Raw genomic sequence first — 13,440 nt, 5'->3', positions numbered from 1 at the left:
AATTCTTGGGGAACTTTTTTGTGACAAAAAACAAGTTGGTGGTACCATAGATTATGTTGGCAGTAGACCCTATTTGAAAAGAACTTTTATATATAGATTATGCTGGCAGTAGACCCTATTTGAAAAGAACTTTTATATATAGATTTTACTTCTAAAATTTATGCATATGACCACTACAACAACAACAACAACAACATACCCAGTGAAATCCCACAAAGTGGGGTCTGGGGAGGGTAAAGTGTACGCAGACCTTACCACTACCTCGTGGAGGTAGAGAGGCTCATATGACCACTACAATTACTCTTATACATTTATGCTTCATCTACCTAGGGTTTGGAGGGAGCCCACAAATAATAATGTCTGAATTCAAAATATCAAATATATATATTGATAAGTACTATTGCAAGTGGGAACAAAGAGAATATGATGTTGTGCAGATTGTATTTCTATTTTTACGGGATAAAGAGGTTGTTTGTAATACTAAATATTACTACTAATAAAAAGAAAAAGGACATGGGTTTGCCCCTTCCTCTCCCAACCAACATATATTATGTGGTTATAAGTTCTTATAAAGGTGAATGTAGCATTATGACATCAATGGTTTGAACTCAATATTTATTGTAGGGCATAATTTCGATATAATAATTTAATTAAATTTACATTTACAATAAATAATAAGTCTGAATTCACAATTTGAAAAATATAATAAATTTAACATTGAGATAGAAAGTTGAATCCACGTGATTCATATTTTGAATTAGACTCTTTGAATTCAAATGTAGTATAACAAAAAAAAAGTAGATCTATTATTACTCCTTATTACTTGGTACTGTTTTTCTAATTTATAGTTAAGAAATCAAACATAAAGAAAAAAGTTAAGAAATTAATAGTCTTTTATATTTAAAAGTTATTTCCTCCGTTTTATTTTTTATTTGGTCCCTATATTAAAAATATACTTTTTTTATTTGTTAATTTTAGCAAGTTATATTAAGAGAATTTTTTTTGTCTCATATTATTTTAGTCCCTATGCTTAGAAATAATACATGTATTAACTTTGTGTATTTTTGTATCTTTTTGGTATAATTTTTTTATCATGAATTTTCATGTATTAGTAATACAAATAATTTCAAGTTTCAACACATGCATTAGATTGATTAATGACATAACAGATAACTACCCAACAAATCCCTCTCAAAATATTTTACGTTTCTCAAAGCTAAAAAGTGTGAAGGGTATTTTGTAAACAAATATTCTTTTTTTAGAAATTATGCAAAACTTATTTTTTTTTAATACATCATAACAAACAGTAAATAAGAAGTGATGAAAAGTCGCAAAAACCTTCTTTATCTGACCGTTAATATCTTAAAAGGTCGTTGAAATATGAAAATTTAACATAGCAAAACAATTTTTTTTATATCATACTCTCCATTATCACAGAAAGTGAAAGTCAGGGTGGGTGATTAGCTAAAAAAAAAGAAAATAATTAAGATTAAATAATAAAAGGGGTTGTTTTTTCTTAATTATCGAAATATCACTGCTAATAAAGTAGGTGAGAATGAATTAAATGTTGGGACTCTTTTTTGTGATAAAGAATTTAGTGGTACATGCTGGAAGTAGACCCTATTGAATAGAACAACGTGTAAGACATTAAATTTTGAAATTTATATATGTGACCATAATAGGCTCATCTACCTAGGTGTTGGAGGGAGGAGAGCCACTCACACACATTTACAATAATAAATTCGATGGAATTTCACAAGTAAGGTCTAAAGAGGATAAAATGAATGCATATTTTGTTTTTACCTTCGTGGGATATAAAGGTTATTTTTTATAGACTTTCGTGTTAGGAAGAATGTAATGACTAGAATGGTTATTTTTGAAAATTTTCGTAAAATTACCGTTTTACCGCTCTCAATAGTTGCCTAAAGTCATTTTCGATTAGTTTGTAAAGTTGCTTTTGAAATTTGATAGAAAAGTTGTGAGTTTTGTAAGGTCTAAAGTGGTTAGAAATGGTATTTGGTAACAATCTGAATTTCGAACCTCATAATGGAATTTCGTCAGTTTCATCAGCTCTAGAATGTGGAATTTGACATAGGTGTATGTGTTGTCGTTTTCGGATTGTATTGGTGACTCGTATGCATTGAAGTGTTGGTATTTGTGATATATTAACTGTGAACTGTTAGGTTGGGGGTGATTCGGTGCAGGTTATAGTTGAAGAGGTTCGATTGGGGTGTTTGGAGTACCTGTATCTATCTTACTTACTTTGAGTTACTGGTTTGCTTGTTGAGTACCGTGTTGTTTGGTACTCACTCTCTTGCTTCTACACTTGTGTAGGCTACAAGCCCGGATCTGTGTGATTACTCTTTCTCCCCTTCTACACTCGAGGCTTATTATATAGAATGTTGAGGTAGCTGATTGTCATCCTAGCAGACACCTCTTACTCCTTTATCATGATCTTGTTCTATTCTGGAAACAATGACATTGAGACTTATTTTTTTTTTAATCTGTTGTATTACATTAGAGGCTTGTACACGTGACAACCAGATTTTTGGGGTTTAGTTAATTAAGTTGGTTATGTTATCCGCGTAAATTTATAATGTTAGACTTTCATTCTTGTTTAACTTCTACGTTTATTGTTATATTTTGGGTTTTAGGATGACTTGTCTTGGTGGGATAAGACAAGTGTCATCACGTCCAGTTTTGGATCGTGACGGTTACACGGAGAAAGGTAGCAAGAAAATAATATTCTCTCTGTTTTAAAAAAAATGATCTACTTTTCTTTTTAGTCTGTTTAACAAAGAATGATTTTTATGGAAACACTTTAATTTCAGCTTTTTACGTGACATGTTTAAGATCATTAGTAGATTAAAGGATATTTTGATAATTTTAAATTAGGACCACAAAATTAAAAAAAACTTATTTATTTTTTTAAACTCCATACCAAATCGAACTAGATCATTTTTTTAAACAAGGAGAGTAATTAACAAGCAAATATCAAGATACATATATAGAAAAATGAAGTAACAAAAAGCAAAATTACATAAATACATTATTGGAAAAAAAAAAGATATTGTGCAATCTATATCTATATATAAAGCTGGATCTTCAGCCCACTAATATGGCATGCCCCAATGATCAGGAAACCTATTTATCTATTTTCTCATATTTTTGGAGGATTTTTTTCCCTATTTTCAAACCTAAATTGATTCTAATTCGTTACCGTTTAATTTCCTCAATTTAAGGCTATAATAATTAATGGGTTTAAATTAATTAAAGTTTAAGAAAGAGAAAACATACCGTTTAAAATTCCAATTCTTAATTGTAATTAGTAGCCCTTAGCCGTTTCCTCAAATTAAGGCTATAATAATTGGAGAAATCATTTACCATTCTAAATTCAGAATTAATGCTTTTCAACAGCCAAAATATTAAGGTCCTATAAAATCATACTTAATTATTTAATTTCCATTAATCTTTTCTTTCTCTTTATAAATTTCTTTGGGTTTGTTGATTTGCTAATACTGTTCTAATAGTTAATAGAAAAGATGTCTAACTTTATATTGTCTAATTTGGCAGGAAGTTCAAAATGATTTGAAAAGATCTTCCCATGGAAATTATATCAATTTTTATGAAATATTGTGAAGGTGAAAACAACGTCTGAACTTTGGTTATCATCAGCGGCGGCTCAACGTAATTGGGGGCCTAAAATGAAATTTCAATTCGAGGCCTAAAATATAAACAAATTTCGTTACGTACTTATTCAAATTTTATTTTTCTTACACTATTTAGGTGAAAATTATTACTCGTAGTTTTAAGTAAGATTTTATCAACTCAACATTGAAAAACATCATTTCAGTGAGGTAATTATTATATGAATTGTTAACATAATTCTATAAGTAATAAGTTCACAAATATTAAATAAAGATAAGAGTTAGAACCATAGAATCTCAAGAAGTTGATGACTTGGTATACCCCATTTTAATATGCTTGTTGTAATGCTTGAAATTAAAATTTAACAAATAAAAAAGAATTTGTAATTCACTTTGATCAACACTTTTCACTATTAATTCTTTCAACAAAGTACAAAAGATGTTAAAGTGGTTAAAATAATATATATATTTTTAAATATTATACTTTTTATCATAAATAATCCATTTTTTCTATAAAATTTTTAACACATAATTTATTCTTCATAAAAATTGGGGCCTCCAATATTTGGGGCCCTAAGGCATAAGCCTTATTTTACAAAGCATAGAGCCGCCACTGGTTATCATGCAAAGTTACATAATGTTCTTATAATTTATATATTTTTTGGTTTTTTAAATTGTATTTGGTTTCCAGATTGTAGCCTGATTATATATGGATTCACAATGCGTAAGGCTCCATTTGGAGCGAGCACTTCCTACTAAAGAGTTTTTTCATACTCAAGATTCGACTAGACATCTGATTAAGAGAAAAACAGTCTCTTTCAATACACCTCATCTTTTCGTGTTTGCTTATAAGCTTCTGTCTCCGAATAAATGTAACTTTTTAGTTTTATTGTGAAACATATGTTAATTCATGCGTAGAGTAAATATATAATATTTTCGTATTGTGAAGGTAGTTGATTACTAAATTGTTGATATTGTAATGTCAATCATTTTTAAAAAATGGTATCTACACACCTCCATTACTTTTGCAGCCTTGAATAGCCATTAACAAAAAAATTAATAGTGACCTCCTTAATGTTTTCTATCTCTTCCCTTTTTCTTCTGTATTTTTTTCTATTTTATTTATCTGTTTAACAAGTTAACTATTGACCTTTCTTTTCTAAAATTATTAACTAACGAGGAAATATGTTTGAATAGGATTCAGTTTCCGTCTCCATTATCTTTTCTCTCTATTTCATCAAGTATACATTTAGATAAGAGATATATGTCCTATTTAAATTTTAAAGGTAAAAATTATATTAAATAAATAAAATCATAATCATAATTAATTAGTTAAAGATTATATTAAATAAATAAAATCATAATCTTAATTAATTAAGTAAATAAGTTTTGAAAAGTACTTTTCAAATTCAGTAAGAAAATACTTCCTACAAATTTAGATACACATTAATATCATCTTATATTTTTATATTTTAAATATTTGAATATAGAAGTCTACTCTTTTTGGAGATAAAATAAATAAATCTTATATTATTGATATTTAAATATGTGGAGGCTGCTGTGTCAATGAAAAAAATATTCAATTTTTCTTTTAAAAAAATAGAAATTCTTTTACCTTTTATTTTACGTATGTATGTGAATCATAAGACATATTTTTCAAAAGATTACTATTTATCAGGCTAATTAAACATATTAAATTCATGTTCAACAATTTTGATATTTTGAATAATATAAAATTGAGATTAAATCAATGGTATTAATGAATCTTCAAAATTTGTGGAATTTTACCAATTTAATTATGGTTAGAAATGTAATATATTCTTGACCTATAAATATTAAATAGAACATGCCTTTCATCTAAATGTATACTCTTGATGAAATGGAGAAAAAATATAATGAAGTGAAGCCGGATCGGGTTCAATATAATTCATGTATTCTCTCTCATCATGATTTACCACAAATATATCTCTATTTATTTATTTTTATTATATAGTCATTTATATAAAAATAAAATCATGCACTCCCTCCGTCACATATTAGTTGTTCACTTTTATTTTTTCGAGCATATATTAAGAATTCATAAATAAGAAATCATATATCTTTATTTATTTATTTTTATTATATAGTCATTTATAAAAAAGAAAATCATGTACTCCGCCTGTCCCATATTAGTTGATCACTTTTCTCTTTACGTGCAAATATTAAGAAATCATTATTTATTTATTTTTATTATATAGTCATTTATACAAATAGAAAATCATGTACTCCTTCCGTCCCATATTAGTTGATGACTTTTCTTTTTACGCGCATATATTTAGAAATCATAATTAAGTGGGTAGTTTTACCAATTCACCCCTTAAGAACTTTTTTGAAACTTTACAAAACACTTTAAAAAGGAATTAATTGCAAGGTAATTTGAAGAAAAAAAAAACAATTAATGCTTTCTTGATTTATTAAGGTGATCAACTAATATGTGACAACTATTTTTAGTATAGTGATCAACTAATATGGGACATGAGAAGTAATTTATGATGGAGTAGATTGTGATTGAACTAATAAGATTGCTATAAATCATTAACTTTAATTAGTATGAAACTATGATGATTGAATTATCAATTAGCTCAAGTTTTTCATATCAACTTTTATGTTTCATCTTTTTTTTTTTATCAGCAATTTGTAGCATAATTTTTTTTTAGCAATTTCTTTGAATAGGTCATATTAGAATCATAACTTAATTTTCCTCTCTTTTATTGCATTGTTTAATTTATTATTAAAATATTTGTCAAGTAATGATACTAATTATTTCAGAATATATTTAATTTTTTATGTTAACCGCGCGAGTATTCTAGTTATTAGATACTACTATAATAAGAAAAGGACATAGGCTAGCCCCTTCCCTTTCCCATCCGAAATGTTACATATACATGATTAAAAGTTCTTACAAAGGTGAATATAGTATAATAAATCATCTGGGTTCAATATTTTTGACAGAACATAATTTTGATGTAAAAAAATTATTCAAATTATAATAAATAATAAATTTGAATCTATAATTTTAAAAATATAATAAATTCATGAGATTAAAAATTGAATCCATGTCATTTTAGTTTTGAATTGAACTCTTTAATATCAAATGTAGTGTAACAAAAAAAAAAAGTAAATATGTTATTACTCCTCTGATTAGAAATAAGTTATGGGTATTATTTTCACAAAGTAATAAATAGGAAATAATGTAATGTAACAATATATTATCTTTGCAACTATAGCGCTTATAACTAAAAGAGAAGTCATAACGTATAACTAAAAGATAAGTTATAACGTATAGCTAAAAGATAAGTTATAAATCAATTTATATATTATTTTCGCAAAATAAAAAGTAGGACTCAATTTAATTGTGCATATTGATAGCATTTGGACCACAACTTGTCTATTAATCAACTTGTCTAGTTGATTTACGATTCTCTCCTATTTTAGGTGGTTCAACAACCACCACAAACGTACCTTTTTTGGGTAGCACTATGCCAATTTATCTTTAGTAAAAAAAAAAAGAAGTATCACTACTAGAAAAAAAGAAAAAGAAATTAGTATCAGATAAAATTTCTAATTAAATAAAAAAAAAACTTATACTATTTTAATTTAGCTACAGATTAACTACATAACAAAACTACATAAGAAGGGTCTTGGATTGTGAAGATGAAGAAGTGAGAGAACGAGGGAAAAAAACGTTTGTAGTTTATTTGTTGAATTTTAAGTGAGACCTGTAATTTTTTTAAAATACAAAAAGAGAGTAGTACTAGTTTTTATTTTCAAAGTGATAAAAATTGGCATAATATTTCGTTTTAAAAAATCTTTATCATGTATGTCAGTTTTTGTAAAAAAAGAAAAATAGTAAAAAATTGAGACTATATTAGTAAATGGAGTGATAAAAAAGAAGAAGATAAAATAACTTTTTTAATATTTTATAAATTTCTCTAAAATTTTATGGTCAAACGTAAAAGTTTAAAGAACACAAAAAAAATCATGATCTAACTTCTTGAAGTACACATATATTTCTTTTTCCAAATAGTACCTAAATCAAAAAAAAAAAAAAAAATCATGACCAAGTACACATTTATTTTCCCAAACAGTATCTAAAGATAGCTAGCTAGATATATACTATTATAAATAGAGAGGTTCGAATTGTTATATCTTCCAACTAATACTGATCTACAAAATATATATCTTAAGAGTAAATTATCTAATCATGGCAATGGCACGAGCCCTCTTCCCTCCACAATATCTTTGTGTGAACAAAACCAACAACACTGCCCAAATTCGAAGCAAAAGAAGTATTCAAGTTTCATGCAGAAGCTCTAATCAAGAAGATCTTCTTAGCCGTCGACAAACAAGATACAATCACGTAAGATTTTAATTTCTATACACTAAAAATATATAATAAAATTATTTTACGCTATATATCTATGTAGTCATTCATGAAATATCTTGATAATGTAACATAGTGGCAGAGCTAAGATTTGCACTAAACGATAAGGGTAGCACCATCTTACTATTGCACCATGCAAGAAATTAGAAAATGCCATTTGCATTATTTGCTAAGTTTTATTGATTTTTATTTTTTGTTGAGAAAAATGACTATTTCTTATTCATGAGCAGGCTGATGAGTTTGGATTACAAGTGAAAGTGGAGGAGAAAAAAGTGTCATCATTCAATGGCAATGAACATATTTTTGATGAAGGAGTATTTGAAGTGTCAAACATAAATGCATTTGGTCAATCATTTAGGGATTATAATGCAGAAAGTGAAAGACAAAAGAGTGTAGAGGAATTTTATAGGGTTCAACATATTAACCAAACATATGATTATGTTACAAAAATGAGAAAAGAATATGGTAAATTGAACAAAATTGAAATGAGTATATGGGATTGTTGTGAACTTTTGAATGATGTTGTTGATGATAGTGATCCTGATTTAGATGAACCACAAATTGAACATTTGTTACAAACCGCTGAAGCTATTAGAAAAGATTATCCAAATGAAGATTGGTTACATTTGACTGGCCTTATTCATGACCTAGGTAAAGTTCTCCTTCATCCAAGTTTTGGTGAACTTCCTCAATGGGCTGTTGTTGGTGATACATTCCCTCTTGGTTGTGCTTTCGATGAATCGATCGTTCACCATAAATATTTTAAGGAAAATCCAGATATAAACAACATCATTTATAACACAAAAAATGGTGTATATGAACAAGGTTGTGGACTTAACAAAGTTGTTATGTCATGGGGACATGATGATTATATGTATTTGGTTGCTAAGGAAAATGGTACTACACTTCCTTATGCTGCTTTATTTGTTATACGTTATCATTCATTTTATTCAATATTTTCAACAAGTATGATTTATATAGTAAGAGCAATGTTAGAATTGATGTGGAAAAAGTTAAGCCATATTATCTATCTCTTATTCAAAAGTATTTCCCAAAAAAACTAAGGTGGTGATCGATTCAAAAAAAATATTTATCATTTTTGAAATGTAATTTTTCTGTATTTTATTTCATTCAAGAAAATGTATTTGTTTCATGAATAAATTCATTCCCAAAAAAAAAAAAAAGAGTAATGGGAAAATGATTTGATGATTTCATTCCACTTTTTTATTGTGTATTGGTTTAATCATATTAAATTAATATATTTCTTTAAGTGTAGTTTTATGTGTCCGTGTTCATTGTCATTATTACCATTATTAGCTTTAATATGACGACATTCTATTTCTCAATCCCAACATATAACGATTTTAATATATGTTTCAAATTTGGTATTAAATAAATCTTATTAATCATTGATAATATATCATGTACGTAATATAAATAATTCTATTAAAATAAAGAGAGAAAAAATCTTATTTGAGTTGCCCAATTTCAACTATGAAGAACACTAATCGATAATATGTGTATAGTCGTGTATAATCAGATTTATTCATATGAATATAATGACGAAGTAGAAAAAGTTTATAATATAAGTTAGTAGTAACTGATTTTTTTGGGTACGTTTTGTTCTTTTCATGCATTAAATACATGTGATTTTGACAATTAAAGGAAATTTTGTGTACAATCTAGAGTATGACGGTTATTTGAATTATTTATTTTTGTACATTTTCTCGATTAGTTGTTTATCTTAATTAAAGGATATCGTTTTATGATGCGTCTAATTTTTCAATAGAATTAAGGTTTCGCAATCTTATTTTCTAGTGATTTAAGGAAAATACAAGGTTATTAGTAATATGAAATTAAAAAAATCTTGAATCAACTTAAATTTGATTAAGATTAAAGAATAAAAGGGCATGCTTTTTCTTAATTATCAAAATATCACTGCCCATAAATTGGATTGAAATTGTTTAGAACAACCTCAAAAATAAAAACAAAAAGTAGGTGATAAGTCAATAAATGAATTAAATGCTAGGTGATAATTATTTTTTTAGACATTTATACCCCGAACACGTAGTAATGTTTTGAATTCAATGGTTCGTCTACCTTGGTTTTGGAGGGAGTAGAGCCACTCATAGTAAAATAGTATACCTATACGATTATAATAATATATTTAATATAATTTTATAAGTGAGATCCGGAAACCTGAGAGATTTAGATATACGCAAAATTTATCCTATCTTTGTGAAGTATAAAGGTCGTTTTTAATAGACTTTTAATTTAAAAAAGAAATGTAAGGAGAAGGTTTTTAATTAAAAAAGACAACGAAATATCAAGATACAAAATAAAATGAAGCAATATTATAGAGCATTAAATTAATTAATTAATTGAAGAATAAGAAATCAACTTATAGACAAAAGGGATTGCATAGCTAGTAAGCACATTTCTACCAACGATTCTAAAATTATGATAAGTTCAAATATAATAAATTTACTATTGAAATAAAAATTTGAATTCATAGAATTTAAATATTCAAATTTTAATTTCGAATTAAACTCTTTAAATTCAAATGTAGTTTAACAAATAATAAATTAAAAGTAGATATATTATTACTCCTCTGATCAGATTTACGTTATATTATTTTCTAATTTATAGTTAAGAAATAAAACATGAAAAATAAGCTAATTAACTAAATTGATACTCTTTTATGTTTTAAAAAAACTACATAAATTTTACATTCTCTCATCGAAAAGGCTTGTATTGGCACCGTTTTAATTTTGGCAATTTATTCCTGCTTGCTTATGTTTAATAAAATAAAAAACACTATTTTCTTTTTATAATTTATAACATTCATTTTATTCTTTAAATCATCTAATTATATTATACTCTTATGTTTCAATGAGTGATCATAATATATATATACATATATACTAGATTCTTAAGGCCCGTGATACGGGCCCAATATAATCAATTATTAATCATTATTTGACAAATATTAAAAGGTATTTCTATAGCATTCTGATCAACATTAATTAATATTGATCCTAGTAAAAAATTTAGTATTAAAAAATATCAAAAAATAACCATCAAAGAATATAGTGCATTGAATGGTGTTTCTCCTTCCTTAATTAAATATCTTAATTTTGAGTTTTGGATATGAAAAAAATTCTTAATAAAGAGCTCTATATCCGAATAGGCAACTCCAATGTAAAAATCGAATACTGAATAAAAATATTAAATTAAATTAACCCAATAATATTTTAAAGTATAATTGATATTAGCGATGGGTAGATTCATTTTTTAAGTTGTAAAACTCTGAAGTATAATATTCAATTTATTTATTTATTACTATAAGACACAAATTTAGTAGGATTCAGAGTTAATTTGTCTGTTAGATTGGATTATATCTTATATAAAAATCATGAATCATTATGTATTATCATCTTGAAATCTACCCGATTCATTTCAATTAATCTGTCGAATTTTTCTTTATAATCTATTAAAAAGTAATGTCCCTTTTCTTTTCTTAGTTCCAGCTCCACATAACATATTTAAGATCACAAGATTAAAAGACATTTACTATATTTCACATATTTAAAATTTAAAATCACAAGATTCAAAAATCTTCCTTAATTTCTTAAACTTCATGCCAAGTCAATATAGAACAAACACATTGAAACAGAGAGATTAATATTTTTTATTTATCACTCATACATAAAAATTAGAACTAAGAAGCATGTTTCACTATTACATGAAGTTCTATATATGCATAATTTGTCTTAATGAACATAATTTTTTTAGCATGATACAAATGTGTTTTTGGTTCTCTTTTTTCATGCACAATAACTTATAGGAACAAGTATTTTTGTTATTTTTATCAGTTTAGTGAAAAAATTTCAAACAATCTGAAAACATAAATGCATTTTCTCTGTTTTAAAAAAATCTATTTAGAATTAAATGCTAAATTAGCATGATATTTTAATACATATATCATTACATATCGTATTGATTTCCTCATCCAGATATTTTATCTTATTCCAAAATTTATTCATAATTTTTAAAATTACTATTAATCATTTCCTATTTTTGTCATCTCTTTCTAAATATTAATCTACTTAAATTTATTTTACTTCTCTAATTAATGTATTGATTTTTCATGTGTTCCGATTCTTAACTTCTTATTTCAAACAAAAGAATAGCAATATTAAGTAAATAAAGTAAATAATCTGATTAATCTTAAAATTTAAAATATTCTATTATCAAAATATTCTTATCATTAATGTACGTAAATTGAACACGAAAAATACTTATTATTTCTCTTTAATATTTGATTCGCAATATTTTAAAACTATTTATTTAAAAATTTAGTTAGTTTCTTAGTTTACTTTAATTTCATTTAATTTATCTATCCATTTTATTTATTAATTTTTATTTTTATGTAAATATTTTTATTTTTTAATACAATTTAAATCATGTTTGTTTCTTTTTATATTTATTTTAGTGCAAAAAGTAAAGGTGTTAATGAAATATAAATTGATCTAATAAATGGGTCCCACCATTTTTAGATAGTACGGCTACTTATGATATTTTTATGCTTTTCATGATAGAAAGTGGACGTGGCCATCATAATAATAGCAACTTGATTGGGTAATCTGGGAAATTCAATAATTTTGTAGCAGAAAGTACAATAGTTTTAAGCTGATAATTTTGGTAAAATGACAAAAGTGCCCCTGGTCGTCCTAGTCGTCTTCACTCTTCTATATAATAGAAAAATAGATAGAAATATAATGAACAAGTAGACAAACGTGTCCTACGAGACATAATTCACCTAAGACGCCACATAGAATGTCGCATAGGACATGAATTATATCGCCGCGTAGGACGTCAAGTAGGACACATGTGTCTACTTGTTCATTTCTATACAAATTTTTGTGTCTACTATGCACATCCAAAATTGGAGGACACTGATGTCAAATGAAACCAAATTAAATGACATTTATGTATTATGCATTTTAGAAAAATATATTTATATTTTTATATAAATTTAACCAAACACGACTTTAATTATACATTTTTTTAATAAAATAAAAACTATATTTTCATGACCGAACCAGATTAAGAAAGAAAATGATTAAAAGGCCTCGAATTTAAATTTTGAATATGCAAAAAAATCTCATTAAAAGTAGTAAGTACATTAAAAAATAAAGATGAACTCAAATTAATTATTTTATTTTTTAAAAAAAAAGTGTGTGGTCTTGAATGCATAGACTTTTGAAGTGAGTCAAAAATGGGGTCCATGTTTTAACTTTGCATTAATTTCTTTTACTCCTCCCAATGTGTTGTACACATGTGACAATGGAAATCAACAACTTAATG

The 13,440-nt window shown here is 26.1% G+C and overlaps 1 pseudogene across 1 annotated transcript; it reads left to right on the top strand.

The window, feature by feature from the left end:
* The first annotated feature begins 7,864 nt into the window (after positions 1–7,864).
* On the top strand, positions 7,865–9,158 carry LOC125852753 (inositol oxygenase 1-like; annotated as a pseudogene). Its single transcript, XR_007445053.1, has 2 exons — positions 7,865–8,046; positions 8,301–9,158. The product of XR_007445053.1 is annotated as an inositol oxygenase 1-like (transcript).
* The last annotated feature ends 4,282 nt before the right edge of the window (positions 9,159–13,440 follow it).

Source organism: Solanum stenotomum, unplaced genomic scaffold (assembly GCF_019186545.1).
Source record: "Solanum stenotomum isolate F172 unplaced genomic scaffold, ASM1918654v1 scaffold4961, whole genome shotgun sequence".
NCBI lineage: Eukaryota > Viridiplantae > Streptophyta > Magnoliopsida > Solanales > Solanaceae > Solanum > Solanum stenotomum.
The sequence above is the reverse complement of the archived record's forward strand: the minus strand, read 5'-3'. Positions and strand labels throughout refer to the sequence as shown.